This window comes from Miniopterus schreibersii (genome assembly GCF_964146895.1).
Source record: "Miniopterus schreibersii genome assembly, chromosome: 12".
Taxonomy (NCBI): Eukaryota; Metazoa; Chordata; class Mammalia; order Chiroptera; family Miniopteridae; genus Miniopterus; species Miniopterus schreibersii.
The window spans coordinates 70,270,258-70,291,785 of NC_138112.1; the positions used below are offsets into that span (position 1 = coordinate 70,270,258).

A 21,528-nucleotide genomic window follows, 5' to 3' on the forward strand; every position below is an offset into this window, starting at 1 on the left:
ATAAGAAATATTAATCATGTTCTGTTAACTGTGATCGTTCTGTTCTAATCAGAAAAAGCACTTTCTAACCTGGCTGGGAGTTGTACACCTAGGACGTGGGAGTTGACGTTGGAATTCGAGCAATTCTCCTTAACTGCCTATCATCATGGAAAGATTTAACAACCTAGTTGCAGAAACAAAGGAGTCCCTGAGGTGCCCCCAGCCCAAATCCCCTCCACCTAGAGGCACCCCACCCTTTTGCAATCCCCAGCCCATATTTGCATTTCCTGTAACCTGCAAACCATTATACCCATTCTTATTCCTTTGGCCAACTTCCCCCAAGTAGTCTTTGTCCTTCTACCCAATACAAGGAACTGGCTTACAGAGGCGGGTTAGAGCAGATCTTACATGGGTGAATCCCTCTGCTCTCCCATGTTGCCAGTAATAATGGAGTAAACGCTTATATATGATTCAACCTGGTCTCTGCTTAATTGGCTGAAGTAGTGACAGGCAGCCCGGACCCACTGTGTCTGGTTTCACTTCTAACATTTTCCCGGGATGTGGGTGGGGAGAAAATATAAACAAGAGAATGAACTAAAGGCTTCCCCACTGGATGAGCCACACGTGCATGACCTCCAGATTCCCGGCTCATCCTACCCTCAAAGCAGAGCCCCACCAGGTGGAAAGGGCCAAGGAGGAGAGGACAGCAAGACTCAGGACTCCTCCCTGAAGATCTCTTCTATCCAGAAGTCATTCTACTCTGGCAGCTCAGAGAGGAGCTAGACCAAGCCCACAAGCCTCAGTATCACACAAATCAGGAGAGTCCTTGGAAAAGACGGACAATCCTGGCACCACAGGCCCAAATGGACTGTCCCAAGTCATTGGGTTAGTTTCAAAGGGTAAAACAAATGAAGAAAATGTTTCCATTTTCAAATTCTCCCTCTACTCTCACCCTTAAAGAGCATCTTTGCAGAACCCTGGGTATGGCTTCCTGTGGCTGATGATAGAGACTCTCCTGAGATCTCCAGGAGCTAAAGCTGGGAAGGAATGAGAAGCCGTGCAGGATGTGGAGGACAGGGTAATGACAACTGTGAATAGGCTCCAGGCCAGGGGCAGTGAATGAGCCAATCCTGACTATATGTACTAGGAATAGCAAACAGGTAACAAAATGGAGTGCGGATGGAGGAGATCTAACTTCCATCACTGAGAAAAGAATGAGGTCTGGCAGTGAGGGGCCTGCGCCAGGCTCCCCTTTTGAATGAGGTCAGAATTAAAATCTCAGCCTCAGCTCTTTGAAGAAGGGAAACTGGATACTCAAGAGGAATATCTGAGTTTATAAAATGGGTATGAGGTCAAAAGCACATCAGTGACTCAAACTTCTGCAAGTAATACTAGTCAGATAATGGCCTTGGGCACGCAGGTTACACAGTTCCAGGCACAAAACCCTTGTTGAATGAATATATGGATAAATGGATTCAGAACGAGGCCGGTTTGATCTGAAGTAAGCAGGTTACTGGAGACAGAGAGAAGGTATGGGTAATCAGGGACAGGTGAGTTTGTTTTCCCATGTCCCCAGAATATACCATGCCTCTAGCCGGGGCACAGAAGAACAGGGAGGGGAGGGGAGGGGAGGGGAGGGGAGGGGAGGGGAGGGGAGGGGAGGGGAGGGGAGGGGAGGGGAGGGGAGGGGAGGGGAGGGGAGGGGAGGGGAGGGGAGGGGAGGGGAGGGGAGGGGAGGGGAGGGGAGGGGAGGGGAGGGGAGGGGAGGGGAGGGGAGGGGAGGGGAGGGGAGGGGAGGGGAGGGGAGGGGAGGGGAGGGGAGGGGAGGGGAGGGGAGGGGAGGGGAGGAGAGGAGAGGAGAGGAGAGGAGAGGAGAGGAGAGGAGAGGAGAGGAGAGGAGAGGAGAGGAGAGGAGAGGAGAGGAGAGGAGAGGAGAGGAGAGGAGAGGAGAGGAGAGGAGAGGAGAGGAGAGGAGAGGGAAAAGAAAGGAAAAAGCAAAGGGCCAATTCTGAACAATGGCTTCCCGTCAGCTCCAAGTCTCTGAGAGCCACGCCTCACCTTGACAGCACCCTCCTCCAGGCGGCCTCACCCCCCTGGCTTTCTTCCTTCTAGGGGGATCAAAACTCCAGCCTCCTGGGGGAATAGTGCTGGGCCTATTTGTTCAACGCAGAGAAATGCACACATGGGGCAGCGGAACTAGGGCCAAGGACAATAGCCTTACTGGGTCTGAGGCACAATTGCCCCCGACTGCACCCATTTCTACACTTGTCTCCTCAGCACAGTGAGGAAGACGACCCCCTTTCACTACAGCAGCCACTGTGTGGCAACGACACAGCTAAAAAACTCAACTGCTTGCTAAAAAGCTTCTTTACATTTCTTCAAACCCTGAGGCAAGATAGCCTTAAAGAAGCAGCATTCTAGAGAGGGTATAAAGGCAAAAGCAGAACAGAGGCCATGGATAATTTTCTAAAACTGATGAGAAACAAGATGTTTTGATCAAAGAACCCTGCTCCTAGGACCCAGGCATCCTGTCAGATGCTACTGGGGAAGAAAGAATAAAAGGCGTTGTGAAGGACCCAGCACAGAGATGACAAAGAGAAACCTGGAGTCATTCAGAGAAATAAACACATAAACTCGCAGCCTTCTGGTGGCAGGGTGTTTTGTTCTGTTGGCAGTGGCCGGGACAGGGCATGGCGAGGGCATGGGTAACGGGACAGAGAGAGGAGCCTGAATCCGAGTCCTACCACTCATAGCTGGACGACTCTGGCAAGTAGCTCACACACACCCCGGCCTAAGTTTCCTCAAGGGAACACCTCCAGAGAAGACCATAGTGGAACAGAATAAACATAGCTGCCATTACTAATTTTAGCTGCCATTAGCATTTCACTCTTGTATTCTTTTATATAAATTTAGTTCTATCTAAATGAAGGGGGGAAAATCAATCAGCCAGATACAAAACCACCCAGGAATTCTAACCTCAATTTCCCCACACTTTGGAACTCTCTGAGAATTTCAGACTGACAAGGCTCCCTACACAGAGAAAGCTGCCGACATCATTCACAAAGGGGCTCCTTCCCTACCCCCAGCTCAGTTAAACAGGAAAAGAGAGACCCACCATCTTCCTAATTAGAATTCCCCTGCGCTGTGACTGGGGTTGGCGGTCTCTTGGACTGCATAAAGCGCACTCTGCATCCCAGCATCCACAATCCCAGAACAGACTTTCTGAAGGAGTAAAGGGGTTTCAGACAGTCTTAATTTAAGTCAGAGGGGAGAAGGTGGGAAATGGGCTTTGGGGCTTGAAATCTAAACAAACAGAATAATGACAAGAAGGGTGCAGAGGGAGCTATTGATAGAGGAACCTCCATTCAACAAATAACTCTTCCTAAGACTCAATCATTCTCTCCATCATCAACACCAGTCAGGAAAAGCATGGCTGCCAGCTCACTGTGCATGCATCTACAACTCCCTGGAGAAGCTCCTGGTCTGCCTCTGCTCTTTCATTTCCTGTCTCTGGTCCACATTCCCTACATGGCCTCAGGTGACACAGGTATGAGTCATTTACTGTCCACAGGAAGCCAAGAGCCACTGATCTCTCCATCTCTGAGAAGGCCTGTTAGTTTCACTCTAGGTCCTGGGCTCCACCCTCACTCTGGTGCACTGTCTTGCCCAAGTTTGCCGTTAGGTAAAAAGGGGGTTTCAGGCAAGGATGTAGAGGGTATGAGAGCATCCTCATTTCTGAAAAAACTCCCAAGAAAAACAGCAAGGCACAAGTTAGTAACATTATAAAGAGAGAAGAGAGAACTGCCTGTCACTGCTACCACTTTCCATCTTGACATGGCTGAGTCATGAGTGCAGCAGGGCAAGTGGACCAGATACCACTAAGCAGCAAAAAGGGAACGAGAGAAGTCTTAGAAGTCCACTGCTCCCCTAGGCGGGGAGCGGGGCGGAGGGGCAGAGAAGTCAGGAATTAAGGGTGTTGATTTGGCAGAACAAATGGCAAACACTGTTCTTCCTTCTTATTTGCAAATGAGATAGACATGATCTTTGGACAAGAGGACAATAGCAGTCTAAGTGTCTGAGAGAAGGTGGCTAAGAACCTATTTGGAAAGATATGATGAAAGCCAAGCAAACTCAAGATGCAGAGAAGATAACAGAAAGAATTCCAGGGCAGAGAGATTACAAAGAAGAAGACGCTGCTCTGCAGATGTGCAATTGTTTGGAGGCTTCTGAAAGCTAAAGGCCATAGTCCAGGCAAGACCATTATTGAAATCTCTTAAAATTAGCAAGATATTACCTTTGTGATGAGAAAAGGTAAGTATGCTATTTTCTATCTGGAAAAAATATATGCACAGCTTATGGAAAATGTAGAGCTCTTATTAAAAAGCACATCATTTAAGGGATATTATCTTTTATAAAACAATTTGAAACAATAGGTATTTATGGTTAAGCTGCAATAGTCCACACTAATGAAATAGGAATAGCAAGCATAGGTAATTCAATAAATATTTATACAGTACTTCTTAAGTGCCAGACACAGGGCAGGAAGTATACTTTTTAAAACAGTATCAAATCATGATAAAGTGATACAACCAGGGACTAGGCACCAATTAGAATTGCTTGGCACGTGGGCCTAATAATGCACATGCTCTGGTTCCAAATATGTACAACATGTAAAGGTGCACTGACAAAGAGGAGGAGTGAGTCTAATGTGCTGTTAGTAAGCTTTGTTTGCTACTTTAAAAAAATTTAGTTTCCCCCCATCCCTGCCATTTTAACCATTTTAAAGTGCACAATTCAGTGGTTTTTAGCATATTCAAAATGTTGTGCAAATATCACCACTATCTAATTCCAGGGCATTTTCAAACACCCCCACTAAAAACCTCAATAGCCTTAATAGTCACTCCCCATTTCTCCCTCCCCCCAGGCCCTGGCAACCACCAATCTACTTTCTGTCTCTATGAATTTACCTATTCTGGACATTTCATATAAAGTTCATATTAAAAACATAATACAATAAACAAAGCCATTCGTGCCTGGCTTCCTCCACTGAGCATGTTTCCAAGGTTCATCCATATTATAGCATATGTCTGTCTGTACTTCACTCCTTTTTTTCACCCTCACTGGAGGATATTTTTTCCATTGCTTCTCAGAGAGAGTGGACGGGGGAGAGAAAGAGAGATGAGAGGGAGAGAGACACTGATGTGAGAGAGACACATCGATCAGCTGCCTCCTGCACGAGCCCCAACCCGGGCTGGGGATGGAGCCCGCAACCAAGATATGTACTCTGGGCTGGAATGAAACCTGAGACCCTTTAGTCCGAGGGTCAGCGCTCTAAGCACTGGGCCAACCCAGCTGGGGCAGTACTTCACTCCTTTTTATGGCTGAATAACATTCTAGTGTATGAATACTCCACATTTTGCTTATCCATCCATTGGTTGATAAACATTTGGGTTGTTTCCACTTTTTGAAGAGTTACAGGGATGGATGGTGGGGATGGTTGGACAACAATGTGAATGTATTTAATACCCCTGAACTTTACACTTACAAATGGTTAAAATTGCCCGGCCAGGCAGAGCATTGACCTATGATCCAGGAGATCATGGTTCGATTCCGGGTCAAGGCACATGCCTGGGTTGTGGGCTTGATCCTCAGTGCGGGGCCTGCAGGAGGCAGTCGATCAATGACTCTCTCATCATTGATATTTCTATCTCTCTCTCTCCCTCTCCTTTCCTCTCTCTGAAATCAATAAAAGATATATTAAAAAGAAAAAAAAAAAAGCCAAAACTTTGAGATTGTAAACTCTATGTTATATGGATTCTACCACAGTACGAAAAAAAGAAAAATAAATAAAATTAAAATAGGGGGCCTTTTTGGTATATAGACAACAGGAAAATATTTAAAAGTTTGTTAAAAAACACAAAAACAAAAAAGAATCAGGCCAGCCTGAAATTAACACCTACCAAGATCAACTTGGCAGTGGCAGAAAAACAAGGGGGTATTCACACAGTCTCCTCAGGATTTCAAAAAATGTGAGGATTATGGGGAATTTCGTAAATCAAAAGGGCAAAATATTTGGAAAAAGAACTATGTGAAAGAAAAAATCAGCAATTGGAGATAAGAGGGAAGGGGGACCAGGGTCTGAAATAGGATATCACTTTTAAATCCCTTAGGACATGTATTAACAATGGCCTGTGTGCTATTCCTGTCTCAAGAGCAACCCTGTCTATACAGCAAATGCTAGAGCGGACCTAGCCCCTGGGAAGACGAACTTGGTACAGATGTGCCAACCACAGGTCTTTAAAAGGGGCTGATCCCATTGATTCCATCTTTCATCACAAATTCACAAAGTGGCCTTCTGGGATAAATCTGTGTAATGCTGAGGTCTACCGTACTGACTCAAAGTCGATGATGTATAAAAACAGGCAAAACTAAACAATAGGTTATTTAGAGGTTGTTCATAGGTGGTCAAACTATCAAGAAAACCAAGAGAACAATTATCACAAAAGTCAGAATAGCTGTAGGGTTAACGGGCTTAAACTGGGGAGGACACATGGGGGCTTACACGGTCCTAACATTTATTCCTTAACCTAGAAGTCAAGGGAAAGTGCCAGGTACCCGAAGGCGGTTTTCTTGTGATTAGCCCTTCTAGCCAGGCCTAACCAGGCAGCAGGAGGCTCTGGTGGGCTCACCAGTCAGACATATGCTATTCCGACACCCAGAAACTGTCAGCAGCGCCTGTCCCTAAGATAGAGAGAAAAAGGAAGGTCCTGAGAGGCCAAAAGCTGGGGGAAATCAGTGTTTGACCTCTCTCTCCGGATAATCTTACTCCAGGTAAGCTCTCAGCATCAACTGCTGTGGTCTCCAGCAAACTCAATTTTCTCAGGAAACTTTGAATTCGGCTTAATAATAGCTCATGTCTAATGGTGGCACCCCAACCCAATTCCCTATTTCTATGCCTCTCCACTTGTCCCCTGGCCTCAGTCCTGGTCAGCTACCTTCAGTGACATGAATGGGGTTGCTTTTCCTGCTCTGCATTTCACGACAGAGGCGGAGTTGCTAACTAGAGCTTTCCAAGTCCTCCAATTTCCACTTCGCCCATGACTCTTCTTCTGGAGCACACTGTATTTGCTTTTCCCTCCCCAACGCCGCCCCTTCCCTAGTCCATGCGTCAATGACGGACGTCTGAACTTCAACAACTGCCTCTCAGACCTAGAAAAAGGTTTCATCCCCTCAAAATAACTTTTTGGAGAAGAGGGGTAAAAGAGAAAAACTTTAATAGTTAAATACCCTGTACCTGATCTTAAGCCCCAAGTAGTGTTATAAATTGCACCCATCTAGTTTTTTTATTATTATTAAAAGACACGGGGGGGGGGGGGACGGACGACACATTTTTTAACACATAACTTTATCATAACTTTATCATCCAGGGGGGAAAAATTGGTATAGCATTCCAAAATAACCTCAATGAGATGTTATAGATTCTGTTTTATAATGTACCTTTCTTTGTAAAAGCATCATGGCTCTTGTTCTGTGGTAATAAATTTAAAATGACAGTTTGATTATTTACAGTCTGATGGACTATTCTGAAAGCTGAATAGAATGACACTGAACAGACTACATCAGCAGCAATCTTTTCTGGTGTCTATTTTGGCATTTTCCTATTTTCTGCTATAAAAATGCTGAACTGAACAGCCTAGTGCATTTGCAAGCTTGTCCCGGTGCATTGTAGGCTACATTTCTAGAACTGCAATTGCATGCGTCAAATGCTCCTTTTTCAAGTTTCAGATTTAATCTCTATTTTCCCTCCCTGCCATTCAGTGCCCTGCCCTGTGATGGAACACACTTTCCTCTCTCTTTGAACAGAGATTCTGCCACTCAGTGACATCACTGCCATCATTTAATGTACTATCTCGTTCGCTGTTTGTTACACAGTGAGTGCTCCTTCACCACCCTGAAGGGGGAACTCAGAACCAAAGGTAGGGAGAGACTGTATTTAAAACTCCTGCAGAGTAGGGATCTAAGACAGTCCTCCACTCAGATATCCTTTTCTTGGAACTCCACAGGTCTTCCATCTTTGCCCGCATGGGGCCACGCAAGCATCAGACATCACAGAGAGGTCAGAACTGCATCAGTAATTTTCAACCTGGTCCCACTCACCACCCACAAGCTTCCCGAGGCCACACCCAGTGACCAGGACAGGAATACAAGTCCACAGCTGTTTATCATCTAAAATCCAAGTCCCTATCAAGAATTAATGGCAATGGCCCCTCCAAAGAGACTGGTAGCTCTCCACTAGTAAGTTAGGGAGAGGTCAGGGTTCTCCCACTTCCTGGGGGTACAGGAAAGAACGCAAAAAGGAACGCGTGGGTTCCAGGGGGTTAGAATTTCTTGGTAACCAAGCCTGACCAGAAACCAAGAACTCCTAAGTACTTGGAGTACTTACGCCCTTTCCCTTCACTTGAAAAGATGTAAGATACAGGGTGGAAATGCCCGACCTATTTCAAAATAATGATGTTGAGTAAAAGAAGCCAGACAAAAAGGGTACATACTATATGATTCCACATATGTAACCAGGAGACTGGAACTCAAATTCTAGCACGGCTCTGTCACTGGCATGATTTTAGAACTAGTCCTTGGTCAGACAAAGTCTGGGAGATACACAAAATCTAAATCCCACCTGTTTTGTATTTTAATTCCACCTCTTGTACCCATAGAGCATAGAATGAAGCCTTAAATAGATTAATAGAATCCAGTCACCTGGTACAGCAACCTGGACAGAGATATGCAGGGTTCCATAAAAGAGGATTAGGCAGTGTGATGCCTCCATCAAGGGCACAGGGGCTGTGAGGCCATCCCCATTTGAGGGCAAAATGGCAACGAATCAGGGCTCTGCCTAGCAGTTGGATTCAAAAGTCAAGACCTTGTTTCAGCCTGGCCATGATTCTTTTGAATTGTAAAGAAGTGTCACCCAATTGAGAAAGAAACTCCAAAAGTTGCATAGGAGAGTAATTTACCAGAGTGTGAGATCATATCATTATTTCCTTGTTAGGTAAACTTCTTTAATTCCAGAAAGATACGGCATTAAAAATAAATATCCTAAGAAAATAAAAACCATAGTATTTATAATTCTGTGTTAAGAAATCTGTGAGTGCCCTGCTGGTGTGGCTCAGTGGTTGAGTGTCAACCTAGGATCCAGGATATCAAGGTTCAATTCCCGGCCAGGGAACATGCCTGGGTTGCAGGCTCAGTCCCTAGTAGGGGGCACGCAGAAGGCAGCCGATCAATGACACTCTCATCATTGATGTTTCTCTCTCTCTCTCCCCCTCTCCCTTTCTCTCTCTAAAATCAATAAAGACATATTTTTAAAAAAGAAGAAAGAAAAAAAAGAGAGAGAGAGAGAGAAATCTGTGTGTATTTGTTACTTTGTGTACTTTAATGTTCAAGGGAATTTGGTCTGTTCAGAATAACAAGTCAGTCTCAAGATTCCAAACAATATATATAACTAAGTAATTGGTTTATCATTTTTTTAAGAAAGGTTTTTTATTGATTTTTTTAGAGAGAGAGAAAGGGAGAGGGAGAAAGAGAAACACTGATGTGAGAGAGAAATATCGGCTATCTCCTGCATGCCCCCTACCAGGGCATGTGCCCTGACCCAGAATTGAACCAGCAACCTTTCGGTGCACAGGACGACACCCAACCAACTGAGCCACACTAACCAGGGTGCTAAGTAATTGGTTTAGACTTGTGATTTTTAAGTAGGAATTTTACTGTTTAAAATCAGTATTGGCAGATGACAAGCACATAAAAAGATGCTCTATATCATTAATCACCAGCAAAATTAAAATTAAAACCATGAGACACCTCTATGTACCTTTTAGAATGGCTAAAATTAAAAAGACAGACCATATCCAGTGTTGGTGAGGATGTGGAGGGACTGGAACTCTCCTATACTGCTGGTGGGAGTGTAAAATGGTACAACCACTTTGGAAGACGGTTGGGCAGTTTAACTTAAACATACATCTATCATATGATTCAGTCACTCCACTCCCACACATCTGCCCAAGAGAGAAAAAAATGTCCATACAAAGACTGTACAACAAACATTCATAGCAGTTTTATTTACAATCACCCAAAACTGGAAACAAGCGAAATGACCAAATAGTACGTGAATGAATGGATAAACAAACTGTAGGATGTCCACATAATGGAACACTATTCAGCAGCAAAAAGGAAAGAACTATTGGCAACAATTATAAAAATAACAAGGTTGAGTAAAAGAGGCCAGACAAAAAGGATACATACTATATGATTCCACATATGTAACCAGAAAATGCAAACTAATCTGTAGTAACAGAAAGCAGTTCCGTGGTTACTTGGGAATGGGGAAAGCAGAGTGGGGTGGGACGGAGGGATTGCAAAGGGGCACAAGAACACTTGGAGGTGAAAGATGTGTTCTATCTTAATTGTGGTTAAGGTTTCACAAGTGTATGCATATGTCAAAACTTATGTATTGTATATTTCAAATATGTGCAGTTTATTACCTCAATAAGGGATTAAGCAAAAAAAAACAAAAAAACACCTCATTGATACAGACCACAGCATGATGATTACCAAAGGGAAGGACAGATGGGGGCAGGCAGAAAAGAGTAAAGGAGGGATAAATGGTGATGGAAGGAGACTTGACTGTGGGTGGTGAACACAATGCAATATACAGATGATGTACTATAGAATTGTACACTTGGAACCTATAATTTTTAAAATATATATCTTTATTGATTTCAGAGAGAGGAAAGGAGAAGGAGAGAGACAGAAACATCAATGATGAGACAGTCATTGATCAGCTGCCTCCTGCACGCCCCCGACCGGGGATCAAGCCCACAATCCAGCATGTGCCCTGACCAGGAATCAAACCCCAATCACCCAGATCCTAGGTCAATGCTCAACCATTGAGCCATGCCCAGCCGGGCGAAACCTATAATTTTATTAACCAATGTCACCCCAACATTCAATAAAAATTTTTTTAATACTTCAATAAAGCTGTTTTAAAAAATGAAACATAGAAATATAGGAATGCTTAAGAAAATTTTAAGAGCCAGCTTAATTTAGTAGATTCACAGGAATTATTTAAGTATTAGAAATTTCTGTTAATCAGACAATTGGAGGTATTACAATAATTAAAGGTAGTTGAATTTAATTTATAAATTCAATTTAAATTTTTCAAATGATTTAAGTTTGCAAATGATATCAAGTATTAATCAAAAGTCCCCTTCAAAGTGAGTATTAAAATTTTTTAGAATCATAAGTAGAACAGAAAGATTGTAAGCTACACTTAAAAGTGAAACTTGGGAGATTAGCCCCTAAATGAAGAACTAGATTTTTTTTTTTTTAATATATCTTTATTGATTTCAGAGAGAGGAAGGGGGAGGGAGGGAGAGATAGAAACATCAATGATGAGAGAGAGCCATTGACTGGCTGCCTCCTGCACGCCCCCCACAGGGGATGGATCCTGCAACCAGGATGTGCCCTGACCGGGAATTGAACCTCAATCTCCTGGATCCTAGGTTGATGCTCAACCGCTAAGCCATGCCCAGCTGGGCTAAAGAACTAGATTTTTTGAATCCGTAACTTTAACAGACTGAAAACCAATTTCTTTCCAGCCAAAGAGACTTCTGAATAATCTTTGCATTATACAAAAACCCAAGGGTAGGGATGGGGTGTGGAATCAAAATACCGTGCCCAGACATGCCACTCACCTGACACTCATCAAGTCAATCTCTCTGAACCTCAGTTTCCTCATCATAAGAAAGGAATGTTTTCCAGAATAAGTAATACATTTATTATTAATGATTTAATAATAGTAATAAATGTGACATTGATAAACAGCACATCAGTTAGTAAAAGCACTTGGAGAAGCACACAGTGGTGGGCAAATACAGAAATACAGATCAGCAGCACAATATCACTCCGTAGTAACTGCAGCCTTTCCCGGACCCTGGCTGGCAATGACAGACATGCAAAAGATGACATAAGTATCCTCAGAGACTAAGCATGACTCAGCATAGCCAGAGCACAGAATTTTCCCAGAGGCCTCAGCAAGGGATGGATGTCACCAGGAGAGGAGCTGCCACACGTGGAGACGGCCCCATTCCACACACCTGCGGAAATGTACCTAAGTGCAGCTTTGGATACCCCAGTCCCTACCCCCTTCTCTGGCCTGCAAGAAGGACAAGAAGGTGAGGGACAGCAGCAATGAGGGTGTGCTGGGGTAGTCCGGGCTATGCCTTCTGGCACAGTACTTAAAAACACCCACACCCACCTCCCTCCAGAATCACCAAGGAGATACTGCAAAGGCGGAGGGCAGGGCAGCAACCTTCAGTTGCTGGGTCTTAGTTATGGTAACTAAGGAAAGCTCCAGGACTCTGCAGGGACTTAGGGACAGAAGACCAAACAAGCTTTAACAAATCAGGTGACCTGGGAGAAGGCAGCCTCTGTTGGCCACTAATTTTCCCTTCCTACTGATGGATTTTGGGGAAGACATGCAAGGGGGTGGGGTGGGGATTAGAATACTGAATTCTGCTAATCTGCCTTCTCTGGGCCCCAATTTCTCAGCTCCATGAGACAGATGGTTAGGGGCCTTCAACCAACTCCCACCTCTCCTTGAAGGGATGCAAGGAAGAGTAGTAACATTCAACTCTACCAACCGAGGACAGGAGGGTGAGAGTAAGCAGAGAGAATAGGGCAGTGGACACTTCCACCCCAGCTTCGCTAAGCAAACTCAATCAAGGTTGCTGCTGGCCCAAGACCTAGGACAAGAGAGGACTGTGGGAAAAATCTCGGAAAGGAGAACATCTGGGTCATGAAGGGTCCCCTGAGGAAAATCCCTACGCAATGGGTAGAAACACAAGAAAAATTCCCCATACAAAGGAAACTGCACTCTGAGCACTGAATATAGCTCTGGGGAGAGTTGTCCCTGAGCAACCAAGTCCCCAGGGCACCGAGCTGGGGAAGGGGGGAGAGGGATGCTAGACAGAGAGCTGGCTAGGATGTCTGCTGGGACCAGCAGCAGAAGTCAGGACTGGACCATCAGGTGGACCCCAGCCAGAGGGCCTTGGCATGTAGCTGAGAAGATGCACCCAGCTCAGGGTAATCATGGGAAAGCTGTGTGAGGGGAAACCTGAAAAGCAGGAGGTCATACAGGGCAGTGTTGCCTCAGCACTCTGTAAGAGGAAGGGACAATTCCACCTTTACCCCATCACAGTGATGCCTGAATATTGAGTGTCATTGCCAACACACGCCAAGCCAAGTGTTTTCACAGCCAGCTGACGGTCACAGCCACAGGCTTCTCAGAGTACTTCACCAGCCACACCTGCTCTCCATGCTGACTCCAGGGGTCTACTCAGAGGCTGCCCAGCACCAGAGATGCTTCCTCTGGTCCTAGGAGCCTTGCCATCCTCCCCAGGACCAGTGTCCCAAGCCACATCCTTCTAGAAGTATTGCTTCCTGCTAGGCTGACCAGTTGCCAACTGGGGCCAGCAGGGAGCCAGACGTCATTTTCCAATGAAAACCAAGAAAGACGGGGAACAGACAAGGACTGCTTATATTTTCCAAAAGTCAGAGGTAGGCCATGTTTATTCACTGAAATTGATAGCGGCTCCTGAAGAAGACACGCCCCCACCCCATGACCTACCTATATGCAGGCATAGGACTTACCCTCAGGTTCTGTCAGATCTCAGAAGGCAGGCGCAATCTAAAGTAAAACAAACAGAGTGTTACCCTCATTTCTCCGAGCACTCCCCAGAGAGCCTAGGAGCAGCAAGAACAGAGCATCAAAACCCAGAGAAGAACTGTGACTTTGCTTCCATCAAGGGGAAGGGGGGCCCCGGCTGGGCGTGGCGCAGCGGTTGAGCATCGACCTAGGATCCAAGAGATTGAGGTTCGATTCCTGGTCAGGGCACATGCCTGGATTGTGGGCTCGATCAATGACTCTCATCATTGATGTTTCTATCTCTCTCTCCCTCTCCCTTCCTCTCTCTGAAATCAATAAAGATTTTTTTTTTTTAAAAAAAAAAAAAGGGAAGGGGGGGCTCCAGGAGAACACAGGGCTCCAAGCACCCCAGCTCTGTTGTCCAGCTGCCAGGGCTCCACCACTGTTGCTCTGCCACCCACTCCTGTAACCACTCAAAGCCTGTTTCCTCATCTGTGAAATGGGGACAGTAACAGCACCCATCTCACAGGATTCCTGACAAGTCGACACACACAAAGCACTGGCACCACGCCTGTCAGAGAACAGGCATCAGCCAACGCGCTTAGTAAGAAGCATTTAAGTAAAACCCTTTTCTGGCACCCACTACACAAGAACAAGAAGTTCTAGAAACTTTTATTGTTCTGTCTGAAGTACTTTCTCTTCCTGTCCACTTCCATCCAGCCCCAGGCCTACTTTCTGCGCAGAGCTGTCTCCAACCCTTCAGAGCTGTCCTCTCCTCCAGGTTAGACTCTCCAAGCCTGCTTCCTATCTTACTATGCACTTGACACTAATTTTTGTCATATGTGACCTGAGAGCTGATGTGTCTCCTATTTCCCCGACTATTTCCTCTGCTTCTTTCCTACAGAGGCCCCTCACACATGTTAAAGCCCACAGGTGGTGGGACATGGCCACCTTGGGGAGTTTACAGACTGCTTCATTTTGGAAGGCCACACCTATTACTCAGCTCTAGCCACTGGTCAATAAAGAAGAAAATGGAGCCCTGGCCAGTGCAGCTAAGTGGTTAGAGCGTTGGCCCATGCACCAAAAGGTCGTGGGTTCGATTCCCGGTCAAGGGCGCATACCTGGTTTGCAGGTACAATCCCCAGATCTGGTCAGAGTGCATGTGGGAGGCAACCAATCAATGCAAGAGAGACATATCGATGTTTCCCTCTCTCTCCTCTCTCTCTTTGTCTCTCTCCCTCGCCACTCCCCCCTTTCTACTCTCTCTAAAAATCAATGGAAAAAATATCCTCGGTGATGATTTAAAAAAAAAAAATGACAAAATGGAGATACAAGCCAGCAAGCTGTCAAAGGAACTGGATCCATGATGCCTTGGCAGATTATGTTGAAGCTGAAAACAAATTTTGGGGGTATGTAATTCAATAATATTTATTGGGCATACACCTTCCATGAAGCACCACGCCAGAAGGCACAGGCTCTGCTCCCAAAATGCTGAAAAGCAGGTTGTTGGAGGCTAATAAACCAAGGGTAAGAACAGGATAAAACACGAGAGGGACCCACGCAGGGACTCAGCCTGACAACCAGGAGGGACCCCAGCCACACAGTTTCCTAGCCATGTGACTCTGGGGGACTTAGTTCACCCGCAGTTCCTCACCTGGAAATAAGGAGCTGACAGCACCTTTGTTGCGGGGTTGTTGTGACAATCCAATAATACATGTAAGGGGCTTCACAAGGTCCCTGCCACCACATAATAAAAGGTTGGCTTTTATTGGTAATAACTAATAAAATCATTACTTATCATTATTATTAAAAGAGAGGAGCCATGTCCAGCTGAATAGATTTGGGAAGGGTTAACGCAGGAGAGCCTGAAGAATAATTTTGACAGGATAAGATAAAAGTCCTGCAAAGAACAGGACAAAAGGGACAAGAGCAGAGGAGGGACAGGCACAAAGAAGCAAGTTTGGGGGCAACAACGAATAGTCTCACATGAGGACTGAGGCCTACAGAAGAGGGTATATGTTGGGTCGAATGGAAGAAAAAGCCCAATAGGTGGGATCACATCTTTTCAGTCAGTAGGTAAGAGGAAAGGGTTTATTCTTCATGTCATTCTCCCGTCTCCCACCATAGGCCCTACTCCTTTGGCAGTTTGGCAAAGAATTTCACAACTGAGACTAGAGGCAGCTAAGACAAAGAAGTGAAGGGATGGCCAGGCAGGCCCAGGTGAGGCTTCAGAGTGAGCAGGCGCAATGCCCCACTTCTGAAAGGATGTCTCTGGATGACAAACAGCATGCTTTCTGGATATAGGGAGCAGGGCCTGTTCAGAAGACGATAAGCTGCTACTGGGAGGCAGCCAAAGAGAAGGCCCGCACTCATCCTCAAGGGAAATGTTACCTGAGTGAGGTGTCCAGCTCATACGGAGGAGTGCTAGCGAGATCTGGACAGCCTGGGTCTGTCTAGCACAGCACCCGGCACCCAAGTACTGGAAGTGAGATGAGGAGGAAGCAAGGAGGGGGACCGAAGGGCAAGTGGCCTGTACAAGGGATCGACCGAGGCTACAGCCACCAGGGCAAACCTCCCTGAGAGGTGGGTGATCCTAGGGTGAGAACTGGCACAGGCAGGGTCAATGAAGCTGGGACAGGCTTCAGGAGAGAGAAACAAGGAGCAGAGGGGACTTAGGGGCAAACTGTGGAAACTTTGGACGACAGCCTAATTCAATTCAACAAATCAATACTGAGCAACTACAGAGAACAGAGCTCCCTCCTGCAGGGCAGGGCAGCCACGAAGGACCACGGGAGGCCTGCTCACAAGTGGCTTACCAGAACGCAGATGCAACTTGTAGCACAGGTCTCCTGCCGGCCCGCAGAGTCCGCCGAGCACCCCAGCCAGGCTCTCTTCTGCCTTACCAACACCGTGGCGAGTGCCCTCACCTTGTCACATCTCCTGCAGGGGCCTCTTCAGTGTTCAAGCAAACGTCTCACATCCAGCTAGGATGTGCTATGTCTCCGCTATTCCTCCCCCATTCCCCTCCCACCTTCCTCAGCCTTCCTCCTGCAGGTTCTAGTGGCTTAAAACTTGCCTGGCCTGCATCCTAAAACCTCGGCTCCTCAATCCAATCACTGCTCCTTTGCTGCCAGCTCCAGAGTAATCAAAAGAGGCTCACCCCTCACCCCATGCACAAAAGCTTTCCCCGATCCACCCTGGTGCCAGCCCCCACCCAGTCCGTGTCTCCTCTCCCTGGCCTCAGTAGGTGGTTTGGCCTGATTCCCTCTACTCAACTTCCTCTTCCACGCCCTCCCACCAGCGCGGGGCTCGCTACAAACCCGCAGACTTGCTGCTTAAGTTCTATTTATTTTTCTCTCCAGCGCCCCCCGCCCTGGGCAGTTTGTCAGCATTTCTAGGACAAGGATTCATCTCATCTCTCAAAGTCTTCTCTCAACGCCCAGTCTAGAGATCTCAACGTGGTAGGTGTGCGAAAGAAGGCGACTGAGAAGAGTTTGAGAGTTACGATGGGAAGTGGGCAGACAGAACTGCTGTAGCTCCGAGTTCATAGACATGCTGAGCACATGCAGTCCCAGCGAGAGCATCTGCATCACAGGCAGGGGAAGGGTGACCCGGGGAAGCCGGGCTGTTGGCAGCAGTGGGTAAGGGAGCAACAGAGGAGGCAAAGGCTTCTAGGTAGGCTCAGGGGGCTCTGGCTGTGCTCTGGCAAATACGGGCGCCTCCCTTGAGCCTCGGTTTTCTCAACTGCAGAATGGGAACAACGAGCCCTGGTGGGACCTTCTCACAAAATGAACATTATTTTTCGTAAGTTCAAAGCTGCCAGGGTCCCAGGGCCCGGCCTAACCCCAGCATCTGTGAGCCGAGAAACGAGCTCCCTAGAGGTGAAACAACTCCGAGTACACAAAGCAAGTCATGCTGGGAGAGACCAGAAAGGAGGGTCCTACCTCCCGGGCCTCGCCGCTCCTCGCCAACCCGGGCGGGCGCTGGCACTCGGTGACCTGCTAACGGCCTCATAAGTAACGGGCGGCGCCCAGCCCCACCTCCTGGGGCAGCCCCGGGCGGACCACCGCTTCTGGGCGCCTCAGGCTTCCTCGCCCGAAACTAGGCGGGACCGACAATGCTGCACAGGGTAACTCGGAGGACCCTACCTGGGACACCTGGGTCACGGAAAGCCCTCGCCTTCCACGCCACGCCTCTCCTCAGAACTGAGCAACTCGCGGCATGAGGGGAAAACTCGACTCCCCGTTCTGACAGACTCGGGTTCGAACCCTCCCTCTCAAGGACCTGGCGCGACGCATTTTCGCGCTCCGTGCGTCAGTGTCTCCATCTGCAAAATGGGCCCGAGAGCAGGACTAAGGCCGCCGCCGGCCGCCAGGGACGCGGGGTGGACCAGGCCCGGCTGCGCCCGCAAGGGAAGGATGCTCGCGGGGCGGCGGGCGGGGGACAGGGGGTCCCCGGAGCCAGGGAGCGGGGTGCGGGACCAGCCCGCGCCGACTGTCCCCGGCGAGAGGGGGAGGGGCGGGGCGGCGCAACTCTCGTCGCGCACCGCCCGCGGCTGTCTCCTCGAGCCTTCACTCGCGAAGCCCGCGCGCCGCCTTGGCGCGCACGACCCTTACATAAGCGTCCCCCGCTGCGGCGGCGGCAGCGGCGCACGCCCACCTGCTCCGACCTGCCGCGGGAAGAGGAAGGTGCGCGGCGCCGCGGACACTTACCTCTCCTCCACCGCCGCAAGCCGTCGCCAACGCCTCTACCGACGCTACCTCCAGTGACAGGGAACAGCTGCGGCCTCCGCGCAACCAAACTTGCTGCGGGCCCGGCCCCGGCCCCGCCTTAGGACTTCCTACTGGCTCAAGCAGCCCAACCCCTCCTGTTATTGGACAGTGGCCTCCGTCACTCACCACTCCCCCGCTGAGAACTCCTCCCTACGCGGATCTGCCGGTCATGTTTAAGCCTTGGCGCCCCACGTCAGCCCCGCCCCTCGCGTCCCCGGCGGGTCTCTGGATTGGTGACGAGGCTGGAAGAGCCCGCCCCTGGCGCACCACCGCCCACTCCCTCGTCTACAGAGCCCCACGTGGGCCTCTGGGCTCTAGCCGCGGCCCGCAATAGGCGGAAGTGGCCGGGCTCGGACACCCTGTGATTGGCTGTCGGCGGGGGTGGGGATGTGCGATTCATTCACCCGAGTAGCACGTGTCTCCCAAAGCCGCAAGCATAACAGATCGCCCCGGAGCTCAGAGATCCCGGCTAGACGCAAATACTTGCGAGAGGACGGAGAAGAGGTCGGAGGAAAGGGTTTGCGAAGGGCAGGAGGAAGGAGATGGCGCACGGGTTTACGGGATTGTGTCCTTTAGCAGCTGTGGGGGGGTTGGTGATAGGCAGGACTCTTGTCTCTGTGTGACCTTGGACAAGCAACCTCACCTCTCTGAGCCTCAGTTTCCTACTCTGCAAGTCGAGGCCACTCAGGACCTAGAGGGTTTAGAAGGCTTGGTTGAACGGAAAGCTTCCTAAGTCATAAGCTGGGCTCTGTGCCAACCAGGGGATAGGGGAGTGACCAAATCAAAACAAAATCTCGCCTTCCAGTGAGAGAACACAGGCAGTAAACAAATAAAATATATGGTACATCAGATGGTAATCAGGGCATGGAGAAGAAATGACCTGCTTCCAGACAGTAGGGATGATCAAGGACTATGAGAACATCTTGTTAACTAAAAGTTGCTAACTGAACACGGAGAGATAACGCAACTCCGTTCTTTTCTCTATTTATGTTGTGTCTGCTGCGTTTGTCTCTCCAACTTCCCAGTCCTTCCTTCCATCTGTCTGGCTGAACTCTAACGTAGGACAATCCAACATAGCCATTTTAGTAGCAAAAAAATGGATTAAAATCCCAATTCTCCAGATTCACACGCTCACTTGATTAACAAACACCTTGAGCACCTACTATAGGCCTGATGCTATGCCTGGGACACAGTGGTGAAAAAGACACAGCCCCTACCATCAATCATAGAGCTAACATCCTATTAGATGTCCAAGTCCAAGGTCTCTTTCTACATCACAACTTTCTTTATGCAGGAAAGAGTTAAAGTTGTGTGACCTTGGGCAGGTCCCCACCCTCTCTGGACTGAATTTCCTCACAAAAGGGTTTGGACTGATGGACATTAAGTCTGTCATTTATTTGTCCCTATTAATCTTCTAGTGTGTGACTTCAACACTTCCTTCCTGCATTTTATGTCCTCTGCTGCATTATAAATGACGTGGGCCCCTGTGTCACTCAGGAAAGGCAAGGCCCTGCTCTAGAGCTGGCCATGCTACAGGGGCTGTAATGCATTGGCTCAGTCCTGCCTGGTCCTTGTGAACTCCTGGGTCTGGAGCAGAGGGCAGGTGGCTCCACCCAGGTTCAGGTGACTCCCTGGTCAACACCACCAGGTGGAGGTCTAAAAGAAACTAATTGAGAAGTAGAAAATAGACTTCTGTGAACAAAGGAAGTGTGGATTTTGAACAGTTAGCTCAGGCACATAAATTACCTAGTTCATGTTAAATTAGGAAACAAGACACTTCTCCATTCAGGATCTCCTACTTCCAGGTTGAGTTCCCCAGGCAGGTTTTCCATCCCAGACAGAAAACTGTCCTGGCAAAAGCCTCGGTAGAGAGTTTCACATGGCTAGAAAAAGTATGTCTCAGTGTGGGCTTCGGTACCACTAGTGACGGAATCTCCTTGGGTCAGGATACTAGTGGGAAGCAGAGTCCTGAGCCCCAACCAATGGTTCTTATGCATTTTAACCACCAACCCCGAGATCTTAGACTCACCAGTGGAGTACCGCTCAAGTCCATTTCTGAGGAATGGGATCCCCCTGCATTGCACTGCTTGTTTTAGAAGCTCCTGAAATGGTTCTAATGTGGGTCAGTGTTGAGAGGCCCAGAGAAGCTATCACCCAGACTTCTCTGATGAAAACCCTCTCAGGCTCTTTAAAAACAAAGCAGATTTCTAGAATCCCAACCCCTGTGGATTCTGACTCAGTAAGTCTGGGGTGGGGCCCAGGAATTTATTTATTTACTTATTTATTTATTTATTTATTTTTTATTTATTTATTTATTTATTTAACAAGCCCCAACTGATTTTTGAGATCTGGGAGGCTTGAGAAACTTGGCAGAGTTCCTAGGAGTATTCAGGGGAAAGTGAAGCGGGAGAGATAGGCTGAGATCAGCCTATAGAGTACTGGCCAGGAGTCTAGCTCAGAGCTAGTTCTCTTACTGTATTACAAGAGCTGCCTTAACAAGAGTGGCCTTAACCATTAAGTTTATGGTTCTATCTGATCATCCTGTAGGAGTGTGAGGCCCAGGTCTGACCCATCATGGGGGGAACACATTCACTGAGGACTTTGCTGGCCTGACCATGCGAGGCTGGATTCAAGGCCCACTATTGACTGTGTGTCCTTCAAGTTGCTTCACCTCTCTGAACCTCTGTTATTTCATCTGAAAAATGGGGCTAAACTCCAGAGTGGTGTGAGAGTGAAATGCAATTGCAGCAGTAAGGCTCCTGGAGAAGAGGGCACACTCCATCCCCATTGCCTACCAAGTTTGGTCAGATCCCTCTTCCTGGCTCTGGAACCCCCCAGTCTCTCTTTCCAGACTATTCTTCAGCCCAAGGGCAACCCTGTGTGTTCCCAGGCTCTAGTCACCTGCAAGATCCCACCTACATCTCTCTTTTTTTTTTTTAAGTTCTTTTTTTTTTTTTAATGTCTTTATTGATTTCAGAGAAAGAAAGGGAGAGAGAGAGAGATAGAAACATCAATGAGAGAGCCATTGACCGGCTGCCTCCTGCATGTCTCCTACTGGGGATGGAGCCCGCA

At 47.8% G+C, this 21,528-nt stretch overlaps 1 protein-coding gene across 5 annotated transcripts in view; it reads right to left on the minus strand.

Moving 5' to 3' along the window:
* Nucleotides 1-18,490, minus strand: part of PC (pyruvate carboxylase) — a 75,374-nt gene extending 56,884 nt beyond the window's left edge. For 3 of the 5 annotated variants that reach the window (XM_081154937.1, XM_081154936.1, XM_081154935.1), the window contains exons 1-2: nt 18,397-18,464; nt 13,690-13,726 (exon numbers count right to left, since the gene is read on the minus strand). The gene's annotated coding sequence lies outside the window, so the exon portion shown is untranslated. Of the gene's footprint in view, nt 1-13,689; nt 13,727-18,396 lie in introns of all 5 variants that reach the window. The other 2 variants (XM_081154933.1, XM_081154939.1) reach the window with 2 other exon arrangements.
* Between the last annotated feature and the right edge of the window lie 3,038 nt (nt 18,491-21,528).